This window comes from Triticum urartu, chromosome 5A (assembly GCF_056163025.1).
Source record: "Triticum urartu cultivar PI428250 chromosome 5A, HENAU_Tu73, whole genome shotgun sequence".
NCBI classification, from domain to species: Eukaryota; Viridiplantae; Streptophyta; class Magnoliopsida; order Poales; family Poaceae; genus Triticum; species Triticum urartu.
The window spans coordinates 4,230,890-4,246,700 of NC_141877.1; the positions used below are offsets into that span (position 1 = coordinate 4,230,890).

A 15,811-nucleotide genomic window follows, 5' to 3' on the forward strand; every position below is an offset into this window, starting at 1 on the left:
GCCACGAGCCACAAGACGAGCTTTGTAACGCTCAAGAGAACCATCGGAGCGAGTCTTAACTTTTTAGACCCACTTACAAGTGATGGGACGAACACCGGAAGGAAGAGAAACAAGATCCCACGTGCCTGTGCGCTCAAGAGCAGCAAGCTCCTCTGCCATCGCAAACTGCCATTTAGGATGAACAATAGCATCGCGATAAGAGGTAGGCTCAAGTATAGCTGAAAGACCATATCGACTAGGAGAATAGCAGTCAGGGGGAGGGCGAGGCCGAGCCCGAAGACCCTAAGTTGGCTGGGATGAGGAGGACGACACACCAGTAGTAGATGGCACGTCAATAGATTTATCCACACCACGTGGACGACGAGTATAATGGAAAGGAAAGGAGGGAAGAGGTGGAATCACTGGAGGTTGGGACGAGGAATGTATCAATGATGAAGGTGGAGAAGGGGAAGGTATCGGTGATGAAGGTGGAGAAGGAGAAGATATCGGTGATGAAGGTGGAGAGTCATGCGATGAGGGAGGAGAGGAAATTGTAGGAGAGGATGGCGTAGGATCTGCAACAGCATGACAATGAATAGGAATACTAGGCACAGAGGGAGGTTTTTTAGGAAACGTGAGAAAAGAGATATCCTCTACTGAAAAAGTCGAGGAGTATGGTCGCGGGTAGAATGAACGAGACTCGTCAAAAGTCACGTCCCGAGAAATACGCATCCAACGACCAACTGGATCCCAATAGTGGTAACCCTTATGCTCATCACTATAGTCTAGAAAAACACACTTGACTGACTGAGCGGTCAGTTTGGTGCATTCTCATGGGGCCAAGAGAACATAGCAAACACAACCAAACAACCTAAGTGCCGAATAATCCGGAGAATGATCAAAAAGATGATCAAAAGGAATGCCACCCTGCAGAGCAGATGAAGGTTGAATGTTTATGAGATATGTGGCAGTAGAGACAGCCTCAGCCCAAAAATGAGGCGGAAGAGAGGCGGCAATCATCATCGCACGAGCTGTCTCAAGAAGGTGACCATGTTTGCGCTCAGCCACGCCATTCTGAGCGTGAGCACCAGGACAAGAGAACTGAGCAATAGTACCCTGCTCGGCAAGAAAACCACGCAACATTTTAGAGATATGCTCTCCAGCAGAATCAGCACGGAACACACGGATATGTGTAGAGAACTGAGTGTGAACCATGGCAGCAAAATGCTTATAAATAGTGAGAACCTCACTACGAGAAGACATAAAGTAAAGCCAAGTGTAGCGGGAGAAATCATCTATAAAAATAATATAGTATTGATGACCCCCTTTGAAAGCGAAGGGAGCCGGGCCCCATACATCTGAATGTACTAAATCAAAAGGGCGCTGAGACACCGACTCACTAGTAGGATAAGGTAACTGAATCTGTTTACCCAACCTACAACCCTGACAGTGTAAGGAGACATCTCCTGAGACAGGCCCCCAGAAGACCACGACGAACTAAAGATGATAGTCGAGAACCACAAAGGTGACCAAGTCGATGATGCCACTGCTGGAAGGAGCTGACAGCTGAAACGGCGAAGGCAGATGTACTGGCGGGTGTGGTGGCAGTGGAAGGAACATGAAGCCAGTCTAACTCCCAAAGTCCCTGAGAATCACGGCGGCGAGGGCCAGCTCCAACCACAGCCTTCGTGTGACGATCCTGGATTGTGCAAGAATCAACATCAAGAATGACACGACAACCAGAATCAGTAAGCTGACTCGCGGAAAATAGATTCATGGTAAGGCGAGGAACATGAGAAACATCTGGAACATAAAAGGAAGAAGTGGAAAGAGTCCCTCGACTAGCCACAAGAAGAGAAGTACCATCTGCTGTAAGAACATTAATAGGAAGATCAAGAGATCTAAGAGAGGACAAGATAGAAGAATCGGAAGACATATGAAATGAAGCTCCAGAATCCAGAACCCATTGGGATGTACCTAACTGTGTAGATGGTGTCCGCTCAGCACTGGAAGCACCAATCACAGAGCCTGCAGTACCCGTCGAAGAACCTGAAGCAGCAAGTACACGCTTAAGCTTCACAATATCCTGCTCAGTCAAGGAGACAGTAGATGACGTCAATGAAGAAGCACGAGTCTCAGAAGAAGAATTGCGCTCCCTGTTACGCATATCACGCTTCTTCTTGAAGCAATCAGACTCGGGGTGACCATCCCTGTTGCAGTAGCTGCAATGAGTACGAGGACGAGAGCGACCCTCATGAGAGTGACCCTCACTACTAGGAGTGGGCAGTAGCGATGGGGCATTGGTGCGAGAAATCACGGATGGAGCAGCAGTTCGAGTAGCAAACACAGAGGGAACCTGAAGCAACCCAGCACCACCGAGCCGAGTCTCATCAGCACAAAGCTCAGCAAGTACCTCAGAAATAGGAACACGACCGCGAGCAAACAACTGAGCACGTCGAGGCTTGCTACCTCTCGAGCTAGCGTTGGTTTTCCCCGAAGAGGAGGGGGTGATGCAGCACAGTAGCGTAAGTATTTCCCTCAGTTTTTGAGAACCAAGGTATCAATCCAGTAGGAGGTCACGCGGGAGTCCCTCGTACCTGCACAAAACGGTAGCAACTCGCAACCAACGCTTAGGGGTTGTCAATCCCTTCACGGTCACTTACGAGAGTGAGATCTGATAGAGATAATATTTTTGGTATTTTTGGTATAAAGACGCAAAGTGAAAAGTAAAAGCAAAACAAGTAAAATAAAGTAATGGAGATTGATATGATGAGAATAGACCCGGGGGCCATAGGTTTCACTAGTGGCTTCTCTCAAGAGCATAGAGATTCTACGGTGGGTGAACAAATTACTGTTGAGCAATTGATAGAATTTAGCATAGTTATGAGGTTATCTAGGTATGATCATGTATATAGGCATCACGTCCATGACAAGTAGACCGACTCCTGCCTGCATCTACTATTATTACTCCACTCATCGACCGCTATCCAGCATGCATCTAGAGTATTAAGTTAAAAACAGAGTAACGCCTTAAGCAAGATGACATGATGTAGAGGAATAAATTCATGCAATATGATAAATACCCCATCTTGTCATCCTCGATGGCAACAATACAATACGTGCCTTGCAACTCTTTCTGTCACTGAGTAAGGACACCACAAGATTGAACCCAAAGCTAAGCACTTCTCCCATTGCAAGAACTACCAATCTAGTTGGCCAAACCAAACGGATAATTCAAAGAGACTTGCAAAGATAACTCAATCATACATAAAAGAATTCGGAGAAGATTCAAATATTATTCATAGATAAGTCGGATCATAAACCCACAATTCATCGGTCTCAACAAACACACCGCAAAAAGAAGATTACATCGAATAGATCTCCATGAGAGAGGGGGAGAACATTGTATTGAGATCCAAAAAGTGAGAAGAAGCCATCTAGCTACTAGCTATGGACCCGAAGGTCTGAAGTAAACTACTCACACTTCATCGGAAGGGCTATGGTGTTGATGTAGAAGCCCTCCGTGATGGATGCCCTCTCCGGCAGAGCACCGGAACAGGCCCTAAGATGGGATCTCGTGGATATAGGAAGTTGCGGCGGTGAAATTAGGTTTTTGGCTCCGTCTTTGGTCTAATGGGGGTACGTAGGTATATATAGGAGGAAGGAGCACGCCGGTGGAGCTCCGAGGGCCCACGAGGCAGGGGGGGCGCGCCCTCCACCCTCGTGACCTCCCCGGAAACTTCTTGGAGTAGGGTCCAAGTCTCCTGGATCACGTTCGGTGAGAAGATCACGTTCCCGAAGGTTTCATTCCGTTTGGACTCCGTTTGATATTCTGTTTCCTCGAAATACTGAAATAGGCAAAAAAACAGCAATTCTGGGCTGGGCCTCCGGTTAATAGGTTAGTCCCAAAAATAATATAAAATTGGAAAATAAAGCCCAATATAGTCCAAAACAGTAGATAAAGTAGCATGGAGCAATCAAAAATTATACGTATCAAGGCTCAAACTCTCCACGGAGCCGTGACAGAAACTCATAGACACGCTGAAACTCCAAGTCGGACCTCACAGTCTGGCAACACGCATAAGTGCCACAAACAGCAGTGTGAAGGTTGTCAAGCTGGCGCCATATAGCAGAACTTTGAGTGTAGAACTCATCAATAGTGGAGTCTCCCTGCTGAAGAGCATGCTCCTGACGTACCACAGACAAGTAGAGAGCATCACCAGAGGGCTGATAGCGCTGACGAAGACGAGTCCACATCTCAAACACAGTACTGAGGCCCATAAACTCAAATGCAAACTGTGGTAAAACACTGGAAGTAAGGACAGCCGCAGCACGAGCATCATCATCACACCACTGAGTATAAGCAGTCAGATCGTCACGATAAATGGAAAGAGCATCCGAATAAACCGCGACCTGCTGGTCATAAGCAGCGACCGCATCATCAGCAGCAACCCGAGCTGCAGCCATATCATCATCAGAAGCATCTGCGCCAAGATCCGGTGGAGGTGGCGGTGGAATAGGAGCCACAGAAGGAACTGGACGCTGAGGACAAGGAACCTCGCCGGAAAGAACTCCCCATAAACGAAGGCCATGCATGTGAATGCGCATAAAGGTAGCAAACTCAGCATAGTTAGCACCATCAAAGATCCGGACTGAGGGCTTGTGTACCCCGCCGATTCATGCGGCTAGCGTTGCAACAGCGACTGGTGCCCCCGGCGAGCTGGAAAAGAAAGGAGATCTAGGAAGGAAATGAAGTGAGGAGGGAAGTAGCAGTGTAGAGTAGGAGAAAAGGTGAAGGAGCGGGGGTTTGCCGGTGCGTGTCACCACGAGATGGTGATGTGGTCATGGTGGTTCAGTAGTGGGGCCCTAGGGGCAGCTCTCTTCCACCATGTATGCTGAATGCATTCCATCTGAAACAACATTGAGTGTGTGCTTAATGACAAGAATAAATGTACCTCTCTGACTTTCCACTAGGCATTTCATTTCGTCAGGAGCTGCAATATTGTGGCCCGTGTTTATTTATGTGTTGCTAACTTTCTAAGCAGCAATCACACACTACTTATGCCATGTATTGTTGGATTGCCGTCTTCCTGGAGCTCTATGCGGTGGGTGCACTGATCCAATTTTCTCCTGTCAAAGTTGGTAAATGAAGCGGTATGTTAAACTTGAAGAGAAGCGTCAATCCACAATAATCTGTCATTCTCTATCTCTGCTATGCACATGGCGCCCTCCACAACAAATGAAACATGGAAGCGAGATCTCTACAAAAATCAGAGCCAAATCCAGCGACATCATTGCTCGAAAAACACCGTACTTGTAAATGCAATATATAGCGCTTGTTATGAACTTTTTTCTTATGTTTGAAGAATATCGGTGTCTAAATATTCTAACTCGCATAGCTTCAAAGCTCGGCTTGCTCTCGCCCTTTGCGCCATTGGCGCAACGGGTCATCTAGTATCTTACCAAATATTAATGCCAATACTAATCACATAATTAATACGCAAATAATATTCTGCCTAATATTTATGTGTAATTAATATATTACCTAATATCAACGTGCATTGCACGTACACATTTACTAGTACCCTAAAAAACAGAGACCAGATTGTTTTAACCTTTGTTTCCTTTTTTATACATGGCGTGAGTTTGCTTGCTTAACAACCAAGTTTAGGAGGTCATTTAATATAAATAGTCATGGTACCGACATTGTAAAGGCAGGCTATTTTATAAAATAGACACAATGTATTTTTCAGGGTAGACTCCTGTATCAAGTTTTGAAGGAATCTTTAAAAAACCTCTGTGTTGTGATTTTTGTGAGGAAATTGTTTTTGCATGTGAGTACCGTCATCGAGATTGGTTTCTTGTGCTGAATCATGAGCTTCACCCATCTAATTTGCGTACATCGCGTGCGCTGGAGGTTACTACTACTAGTGGAGTAGTGTTGTGAAAGGTCAGGCCGCCACAACAAATTGGATCTCACCATCAAGGTTCAGTTTATATCAAGTTCGTAGACCTAGCTCCACCACAGCTTTCGTGCCGCACCATCCTCGGGGAGGTCAATCTCCATGATCTCTACCATGGGCCGTGCAACATGTAGCTAGGGTTCGTTTGCCGATAAACTTGACCGACAACCATGAAGAGTATTTTTTCGATCATTGGTTATTTTTTCTCTCCGCCGGTCACTTGACCGGCATGTCCTTTTTGTTCATCTATCATAGATCAGACTATGTCACTCATCACTAGTTTCACTTCGCGTGCCTCTACTCTGACATCGATATCGGCAGCACCGGCCACTTCTGCGACTGTGGTGCCGTTACGTGGCGCACAGGAGGCGCCCAGCGCCCACACTTGCATCTACACTCCTCACCGCGCGACCGGTCTCATGTTCCATCTGTGGGCACCTCCGTAGGATCCCCTGAATATCATTATCAAGTATGTGAGCATCTCCACCGACCGAGCAACGTGCTGCCACTGCGTCACCCTTCGGGCCATGGTGTCACCGTCCCATGATCCTCGCAGCCAGCTATTGAAGTGCCTTTCGTGGCTCGTACGTTGTCGGTGCCCCCTGCCATTGCACCGAATAATGAGTCACAACTACATCGCTCCCATGGACCATAGTTTGGTCGCACGCGTTCTATGTAGTCATCTCTGTGTTGACGTCTACCATGGCATTCATTGTCCCGCCTCCCTAGGAGAAGGATCGCCACCGTCCACTCATGGTATTTGTCATGCCATTCGGATCTTCATCGTCTACTTCGAGAACCACTGCCGTGCTTCTACATGCACCGATGTGGCCCCTTCAGGTTACCTCTGATTTCGTCGACCACACCTTCTTCATCCAGCACACACTCATCGCCCACGTCATTGTATCTTCCCCGGCCACTTCATCTACTCTAGCAACCGTGGGCAACATCGAGACCTTCTATTTCATGTTGTTTTGCGCTGCAACATGGAGCATTCCCCTGCTAGTCCCTCTGACATGGAGTACAATTCGTGAGGATCCCAAACTATGCACACTCAGTACTGAAAACACCGATGCATGCCTTTGTCCCGACATGTCCCTAGGTATTGCAAACCTGATTTGACACCTCATCTATGACGACTTCGAGAACATCGTTTTCGGCATCGAAACCCTCCTCGATGGCTACCTTAATCGCGTCCCCATCTTCTTCGAGGCGCATCGTGCATCCCCAACTTCTTGGGGCTTCCTTGCGCTCAAGGCTTCTTGTGCGGCTACCTCGACAGCGGAAACCCCAACCTCAACATCGGCCATATGGTCCAATTACATGGCTACCTCGAGCACGGCTTCACCACCCTATGCTCTCGACTATCTTGACATCGATACAAAGGGCTATCACTTTGCTTGAGCACCTCTCTAGCTTCCTCTATAGTCAAGGCGTCCGCGATGTGACACCGCCCATGATGCTCCCGCTACGACCGTGGAGGGAAGTCAACCATCTGGTTTCCGCCTTCGGTTTCTCACCGGCCTAACCGTTCGCGACGCTCATGTTATTCACCACGCTACGCTGTGATTGAGGGGGATTTTAGAGTATAGGTTATGCATGGTAGGTTAGGATTTGTTAAGATTGATTGTAAGCTCTCCTATATGGTTCCTACCTTATCTCTAGGAGATGTTTCTTTTCCCCCAGGTCATGTACTTTATATATACTCGCCCACATGCCCAATAATACACACATCGGTTAGCGCAATTCTCTCCTCTCCAAATCTCTTACAGCACTGATTTGCCGTGCGATCACTCTACACGATAAAAAACCAGGAGCGCCGCAGTGGCCGTCGAAGAGAGCTTCTGACCCTATAAAAATTGATTTTACTACTGTAGTTTTCATCTTTAATAAATGGGAAACGAAAACGATAAGTTGAAGTTGAACGGCATGGTATGATCCTCCTTGCAGGCAGGCTGATGCTTCCATCCATGCGGAAGCTATATCAAAAAGAGATTTGGAGCATAATTAATTGGTCCCTCGATCAGACGAGTGAGCCAGGGAGGCAGCATCAAATAAAGAGCCGCCAAAGTGCCAAAAGACTGTATTGTATTGTACACACTTTGAAACGCACATGCATGCTTCTCCTTCTGTCTGTCACAATATTGCTTTTTCTTTTCTTTTCTAAAAGCTACCATAAATTTGCTTAGCTTGTTAACCTCCAGCCGGGCACACGCGACCTGATTAGAATGAAGAAGGCCATTGCTCTCTCAAATTTATCTGTGTGTTATTTGCAATTCGCACATGGCAGACACACTCACAGTCGCGGGCATCAAGCTAGGTATATCAACAGTAGGCAAACGAGAAGCGGAGCATCTTGCCAGCGTCCGGAGGCATTCCAATTGATGTGCTAAGCAAGCCTAGCGAGGTTGTCAGGAATCTTGAATTCCTTTTAAAGATGCTCACGTCACAGATATGTATGTAGCACTCTACAAAACTTCAAACGCAAAGTTGATTTACACCTGGAGGAACAAACAAAGAAGGACAAATCATGTCGTAAATAGGGGCTAATTCATTCAAATTAGATTGTGAAATAGGCCACCGGCACTGTTTGTTATTCCCGCTCGTTTCAAAACAATTGTCATTCCAAGTTTGTCCTAAGCGAAACTTGCCTAAACTTGACATTGCTTGTGGCAACATGACCAACATTTACAACACCAAATGTTCATTAAATATGTCCTTGCAATCTCTTTATTCAATCTTATTCATGTTCATACATCCTTTTGAAAACATGGTCAAACCTAAAAAAGCAAGCTTATTTAAAATCAAGTTTATTTTGAATTTCTGCTGTCTCGTTGGGGAGATAAGGTTAGACTTACTCGTCATGTGGCGAGATTTGGTGTCGGATGTGTCGGATCTATGCAAAGGTTCAACGCCGACGACTGTGGCTCGAGGGCGCTGGTTCTTAAAGGCACGTGCACGAGACTTCTTGGCTGTCATCAACAAGGTCAAGCCGTCTCCGATAGAGGAACGGTGACAAGAGCGCGTCAGCGGCTTGTTCTGGTGGTAGTAGTGGTCGTTCGGTGGTTTTGGAATTTAAATTTCGACATGATTTTATTATGTTTGAGATGTTTTGTAGTTCCGGCAAACTTTTATAAGAGATTTGATCTTTTCACATAAAAAAAGGAGTAGTAGTTTTTTTAGTGTTAGTAGTTTCTTTATTGTACATTTCATTTTATTTGTCACGTGAGGCAAAAGCTTCCATGGAAGGTGTATTAAGTGAGGCTACATTCTGATTTTAAATACTTAACAGTAGTAAGCATCAATCACCTTATTAAGCCATATTTAACAGCATGCACCATTTTTCTTTTAAAATTTCCTAAATGATAACGTTCACACGTGTGGCACAAAGCAATTCCGCCCACATCTTATCTTATATTTACTAATTGGAGGCACCTTTCTTAACCTCTCATTAATCCACGTCATCAAAATTAATTAAACCGTTAGATCGTAAAATTTACGATTAGGATAAAAAGAAAAGTTGTGTAACGCAGATGATGCCGTCCTTTAGAAAAGATGCACCTGACACGTCTAAGTCTAACATTAGTTGAAAAAAACGAGGAAAGCCTCACGCACAAAACAAAAAGGAAACCTCACGTAAAAAACCAAGTCCTATAGAAAAATCCACCTGACTCGTAGCCTGACATACGAAGTAACAAACAAGGAAATCCTGATGTACAAAATAAAGGTAAGTCTCTACAATCAACAAAAACAAGGCAAGTCTCCACCCATTCCCACAAATTAATAAGGAAAGCTCCCGAAATTTCATGACATCTCATTAATCCACCTCATCAAAACTAATTAATACACATATAAAAAACAAAAATTAGTTAGTCAGTTAGATCGTCTCACGTAAAATTTAAGATCAGGATTGAAGAAACTTGCCTACCGCAGATTATCACGTCCAGCAGAAAAAAATATCACATCAAAATAAAATAAAAAACATGTAAATCCCCACACGCAAGAAAAAACAAGGAAGTTATCATGTAAAAAGGAAAAAACAAGGAAATTCTCACGTTAAAAGAAAAAACAAGGAAAATCTCACGTAATTAAGAAGGAAAGCCTTCTCCCGTTCCCACAAATTAAGATAGAAAGCCCCCGGGATTTTCAATAAAAAAGAAAAGAAAGAAGGAAAGTCCCCGTTAAAAACTCCGTCGGGATTGTCAATAAAAAAAAGAAAAACAAAGAAGAAAAGTCCCGGTTAAAAACTCCTATGATATGGCTGATTGTTTGTCAAATAAAAATAAAAATAAGACTCCATCAGTAAAATATTCATCCGGTTAAAATTTCGGTGGACTCCTACATATGGTCGCTCCCTCAACGTGAGTTATTTCAAAAAATGGATGATTTAGCATATATACAATCCAATCAATCAACGTGAGTTATTTCCAAAAAAAACAAGAATATCCTTGGCTTCAATTTGTTAATCCTAATTTGTTCAAGGAATGTGTAGTATCTTTTTATTAATGTGAGCACAATTTTACAAAGAAAGTGTAAGACAATGATTATTGTACACATTTTTTCTACAAAATGTGCTACTGCTGAGATGAGAGAGTACAATAACGAAGTGTTGACATAAAAGTTGTTATATTCTGGAGACAACTAAATCATTTCATTTAAATATCTAAAAAATAACTATAAAAAATCAACAGTTTCAACTAGGTTACTAGATGAAATTAAATTGCTTAGGGCATACAAATGGAATTACCGGAAACTTTTGTAGGCTAGCCCGTGCGAACACACGAGTTGACGACTAGTGTTTTTTAATGGCAACTTTAGTTATGAGAGGATGATAACTTTAGTTGTGAAGCATGGCAACTTTCTGTTTTGATGACAAGCTTTATTTTTTTTAGATTTTTTTTTTTCGGATGGCGACTTTAGTGTAAAAAATGTGTGGGCGGCATGCCACACGTGTGACAGTTATCGACGTCCTAAAAAAATTGCATGCACCAAGCTTCAGTGGTTTCCACCTCAAAAAACTTGGGACCTCATCGCTCGGTGCCATATTACATTTTTTTTACGGTGCATACCATATTAAACTGTATGAACCAACCAATTCACTTAACACAAGTTATTGTGAAAGATGTGCAGCATATTTGAACAAGCACTAATTCATAGAAAAATGTGCAAGTAAGATGAATGAATGTGTACCCCGTAAAAAAAGAGATGAATGAATGCGTACCAGAGCTTTTTTATTCCTTGTGTATTTTTTACAACGAACCAGGGAAAAAAGAACACGCCTAGCATCCAGATCCAAGGAATAAAGGGACCAAAGGAAAAGCGGAAAAGATAAAAAAAAAGGAAAAGACATGTATTAATGATCTCTTGCATGGTAAGGCTGCAGGGGTACGCTGCATTTGCAAATATGCTAGTAGACTGCTAGTAGTAATGCTTAACACACGTTTCCATGACGTCGTAGCAGGCATGCTTGCAAACCGGCGCTCAATCAAACAATATTCTGGGACTCCAGCAGTCCGAATTGACGTCTCAAGCTGTCCGATTACCAACCTTGTGTAAGGTAATTTCCTTTATTTACTCCTAAATCTAATTCTGGTAAAGTAGTACAACAATCCATGACCTAGTTTGCTCTTAACGTTCTTCTATCAGTGAATCAATGAATACTTATGATTGCAGCATAGCATCATTGCTTGAAGCCTTGAATGGTACTATGGTAGTGTTCTTCTTGCATGTTTGTCAACATCTTCAACTTGCATCCGAGAGCTGCACCCCCGCTCTCTCCCTCACTGTAAAAATGTGACACTTGGCATTTTTGGCCCCTTTTTGAATGATAAGATTCAGCTGGGGGAGCCCTCCCCCCGGTGAAATTTCAAAAAAAAAAAAAACATCTTCAACTTGTACTGATGTTTAAATTTGGCATGCGTGTTAAACATATCATGGGTGCCGGAAACTGCTCCGACCAAGCAATCAGTGACTTCTCTAAGCACATAGACGGGCAGTTGATGTGAGTGAACGCTCTGCTGGTGGCAAGCACCGTCGTGATAGGAGTTATGGTTGGGATCGGTGCCTATGGTCAGCGCTACCGTCACCACCCACTGACCAGCTTCCTCTTCCTTGGTGCCACCACCTTGTTCCTGCCCATCCTCTCCTATGTTGTTTCTACCATCGGTAGTAATCAAGGTGCGGTCGCTGTTTTATCTGATGCACACATAATATCAGGGTGGTGTCAAACAAAAGGTCACATCTCATTTACCTTCATATGGGCTAGTCTTGTTCAGATTGCTGGCGTCAACACCACTGCAACAGTTGCTTGTGATGACAACAAGAAAAGCCGAAACATTGCTCCTCCTGCCGTTAACATCCTAGGAAGGGGAGGATATTATACAACGGAACAATGGTCCCTAAAAAATTTGGACCTTCCATTTGTATTACTGCTTCTTCCATTGTTTGCTCTTCTCGTTGCCAAGCTACTTGTCAAATATTATGCCTGGTACGGGGCAAGAGGGTCATTAGCATTTGGGCACAATCCTCATCTCATTGTTGCATACATGGAGCAAGTAAAAGCCGAGCTAGCAAGCGAGCATTCCCTCCCTCCACTCATAGTTACAGGAGAGGACACAACATTGGTACAGAAGGAGCCTCATGGTTATAGTCTCAAATTTTTGTCCAACCAAGCTGATGGGACAAGGATGGATAACAACAACTTAGTGATCATTGATAAAGTTTGGAGGTTGGAGGATGACATATTTCCGAGGTATTCAACCAAGCACCTAAAAGATGTATGTGTTGAGAATAGCAACTTGTATTATTTAGGAGGCCAAAGCCAACCATATATACACATGCATGAGGATGCCAAAAGGCTACAGGAGAATGCCAAGAGACTGAATATAAAAGGCCAAAAGACATCACTAACACCCCCCCTCAAACTCACGGTGGATCCACAACACTGAGTTTGGAAAGGTGAAATCCATGTTGCGCTCTAGTCCGGACCTTCGTGAAGAAGTCTGCTAGCTGTAACTCAGAAGGCACATACTGAAGAGCAATAACATGATCCTGCACAGCAGCGCGCACATAAGAAGTATCAACGCCAATATGCTTGGTAAGCTCATGCTTCACGGGATCCCGTGCAATACTGATAGCACCAGTACTATCTGACAAGATGGTGGTAGGTGTAGTAACAGAAACACCAAAATCCTCCAGTAACCATCTTAACCAAGTCACCTCTGCCGTCAGAAGAGACATAGCTCGCAACTCAGCCTCTGCACTCGAACGGGAAACTGCAGTCTGTTTCTTTGTCTTCTAGGCAATGAGAGAACCACCAAGAAAAACACAGTAAGCAGAAAGTGAACGGCGATCCGTAGGATCACTAGCCCACGTAGCATCTGAATAGGCCTGGAGCTGTAACGAGCTGGAGCGGGGAAAGAATAGACGGTGAGAGATCGTGTCACGAAGATATCGTAGAACACGAAGAAGGTGACTATAGTGTACCGAAGTGGGAGAAGAAACAAACTGACTCAAGATATGAACAGGATAGGAGATATCTAGACGAGTGACGGCGAGATAGACAAGACTCCCAACAAGATGACGATAACGTGTCGGATCAGACAAGGGCTCACCATCAGAAGCGCGAAGGTGAACATTGAGCTCCATAGGAGTCTCAACAATGCGCTCATCACTAAGAGCCGCACGAGTAAGAAGATCCTGAATATACTTTTCTTGGGAAATAAAAAAGCCATCAGGGGTGGAGGAAAGCTAAATCCCAAGAAAGTAACGAAGAGGACCAAGATCGGACATAAGAAACTGCTCACTGAGACGGGCCTTGACAAAGGCAATGTACTCAGGGTCATCGCCAGTGATGATCATGTCATCAACATATAAAAGAAGAAGAGTCCGACCACGAGCTGAAAGGTGAACAAACAACGCTGGATCATGAGCACTCGCTGAAAAACTAGCGGCGGTCACCACAGAGGCAAAACGCTCAAACCAGGCATGAGGGGCTTGCTTAAGGCCATAGAGAGAGCGTCGAAGACGGCATACCATGCCATTAGGAACAGAATACCCGGGTGGTGGCTGCATATAAACCTCCTCACGCAACTCACCATTAAGAAAGGCATTCTTAACATCAAGCTGAGAGACAGACCAATGGCGAATAGAAGCCACAACAGGAAGTGTGCGGATAGTGGTCATATGGGCTACAGGAGCAAAAGTCTCACCGTAATCACGACCATGCTCCTGCTGAAAGCCACGAGCCACAAGACGAGCTTTGTAACGCTCAAGAGAACCATCGGAGCGAGTCTTAACTTTTTAGACCCACTTACAAGTGATGGGACGAACACCGGAAGGAAGAGAAACAAGATCCCACGTGCCTGTGCGCTCAAGAGCAGCAAGCTCCTCTGCCATCGCAAACTGCCATTTAGGATGAACAATAGCATCGCGATAAGAGGTAGGCTCAAGTATAGCTGAAAGACCATATCGACTAGGAGAATAGCAGTCAGGGGGAGGGCGAGGCCGAGCCCGAAGACCCTAAGTTGGCTGGGATGAGGAGGACGACACACCAGTAGTAGATGGCACGTCAATAGATTTATCCACACCACGTGGACGACGAGTATAATGGAAAGGAAAGGAGGGAAGAGGTGGAATCACTGGAGGTTGGGACGAGGAATGTATCAATGATGAAGGTGGAGAAGGGGAAGGTATCGGTGATGAAGGTGGAGAAGGAGAAGATATCGGTGATGAAGGTGGAGAGTCATGCGATGAGGGAGGAGAGGAAATTGTAGGAGAGGATGGCGTAGGATCTGCAACAGCATGACAATGAATAGGAATACTAGGCACAGAGGGAGGTTTTTTAGGAAACGTGAGAAAAGAGATATCCTCTACTGAAAAAGTCGAGGAGTATGGTCGCGGGTAGAATGAACGAGACTCGTCAAAAGTCACGTCCCGAGAAATACGCATCCAACGACCAACTGGATCCCAATAGTGGTAACCCTTATGCTCATCACTATAGTCTAGAAAAACACACTCGACTGACTGAGCGGTCAGTTTGGTGCATTCTCATGGGGCCAAGAGAACATAGCAAACACAACCAAACAACCTAAGTGCCGAATAATCCGGAGAATGATCAAAAAGATGATCAAAAGGAATGCCACCCTGCAGAGCAGATGAAGGTTGAATGTTTATGAGATATGTGGCAGTAGAGACAGCCTCAGCCCAAAAATGAGGCGGAAGAGAGGCGGCAATCATCATCGCACGAGCTGTCTCAAGAAGGTGACCATGTTTGCGCTCAGCCACGCCATTCTGAGCGTGAGCACCAGGACAAGAGAACTGAGCAATAGTACCCTGCTCGGCAAGAAAACCACGCAACATTTTAGAGATATGCTCTCCAGCAGAATCAGCACGGAACACACGGATATGTGTAGAGAACTGAGTGTGAACCATGGCAGCAAAATGCTTATAAATAGTGAGAACCTCACTACGAGAAGACATAAAGTAAAGCCAAGTGTAGCGGGAGAAATCATCTATAAAAATAATATAGTATTGATGACCCCCTTTGAAAGCGAAGGGAGCCGGGCCCCATACATCTGAATGTACTAAATCAAAAGGGCGCTGAGACACCGACTCACTAGTAGGATAAGGTAACTGAATCTGTTTACCCAACCTACAACCCTGACAGTGTAAGGAGACATCTCCTGAGACAGGCCCCCAGAAGACCACGACGAACTAAAGATGATAGTCGAGAACCACAAAGGTGACCAAGTCGATGATGCCACTGCTGGAAGGAGCTGACAGCTGAAACGGCGAAGGCAGATGTACTGGCGGGTGTGGTGGCAGTGGAAGGAACATGAAGCCAGTCTAACTCCCAAAGTCCCTGAGAA

The 15,811-nt window shown here is 44.9% G+C and overlaps 1 pseudogene; it reads right to left on the bottom strand.

Moving 5' to 3' along the window:
• Window positions 1-1,631: 1,631 nt before the first annotated feature.
• LOC147967326 (uncharacterized) lies at window positions 1,632-7,160 on the bottom strand (annotated as a pseudogene).
• Between the last annotated feature and the right edge of the window lie 8,651 nt (window positions 7,161-15,811).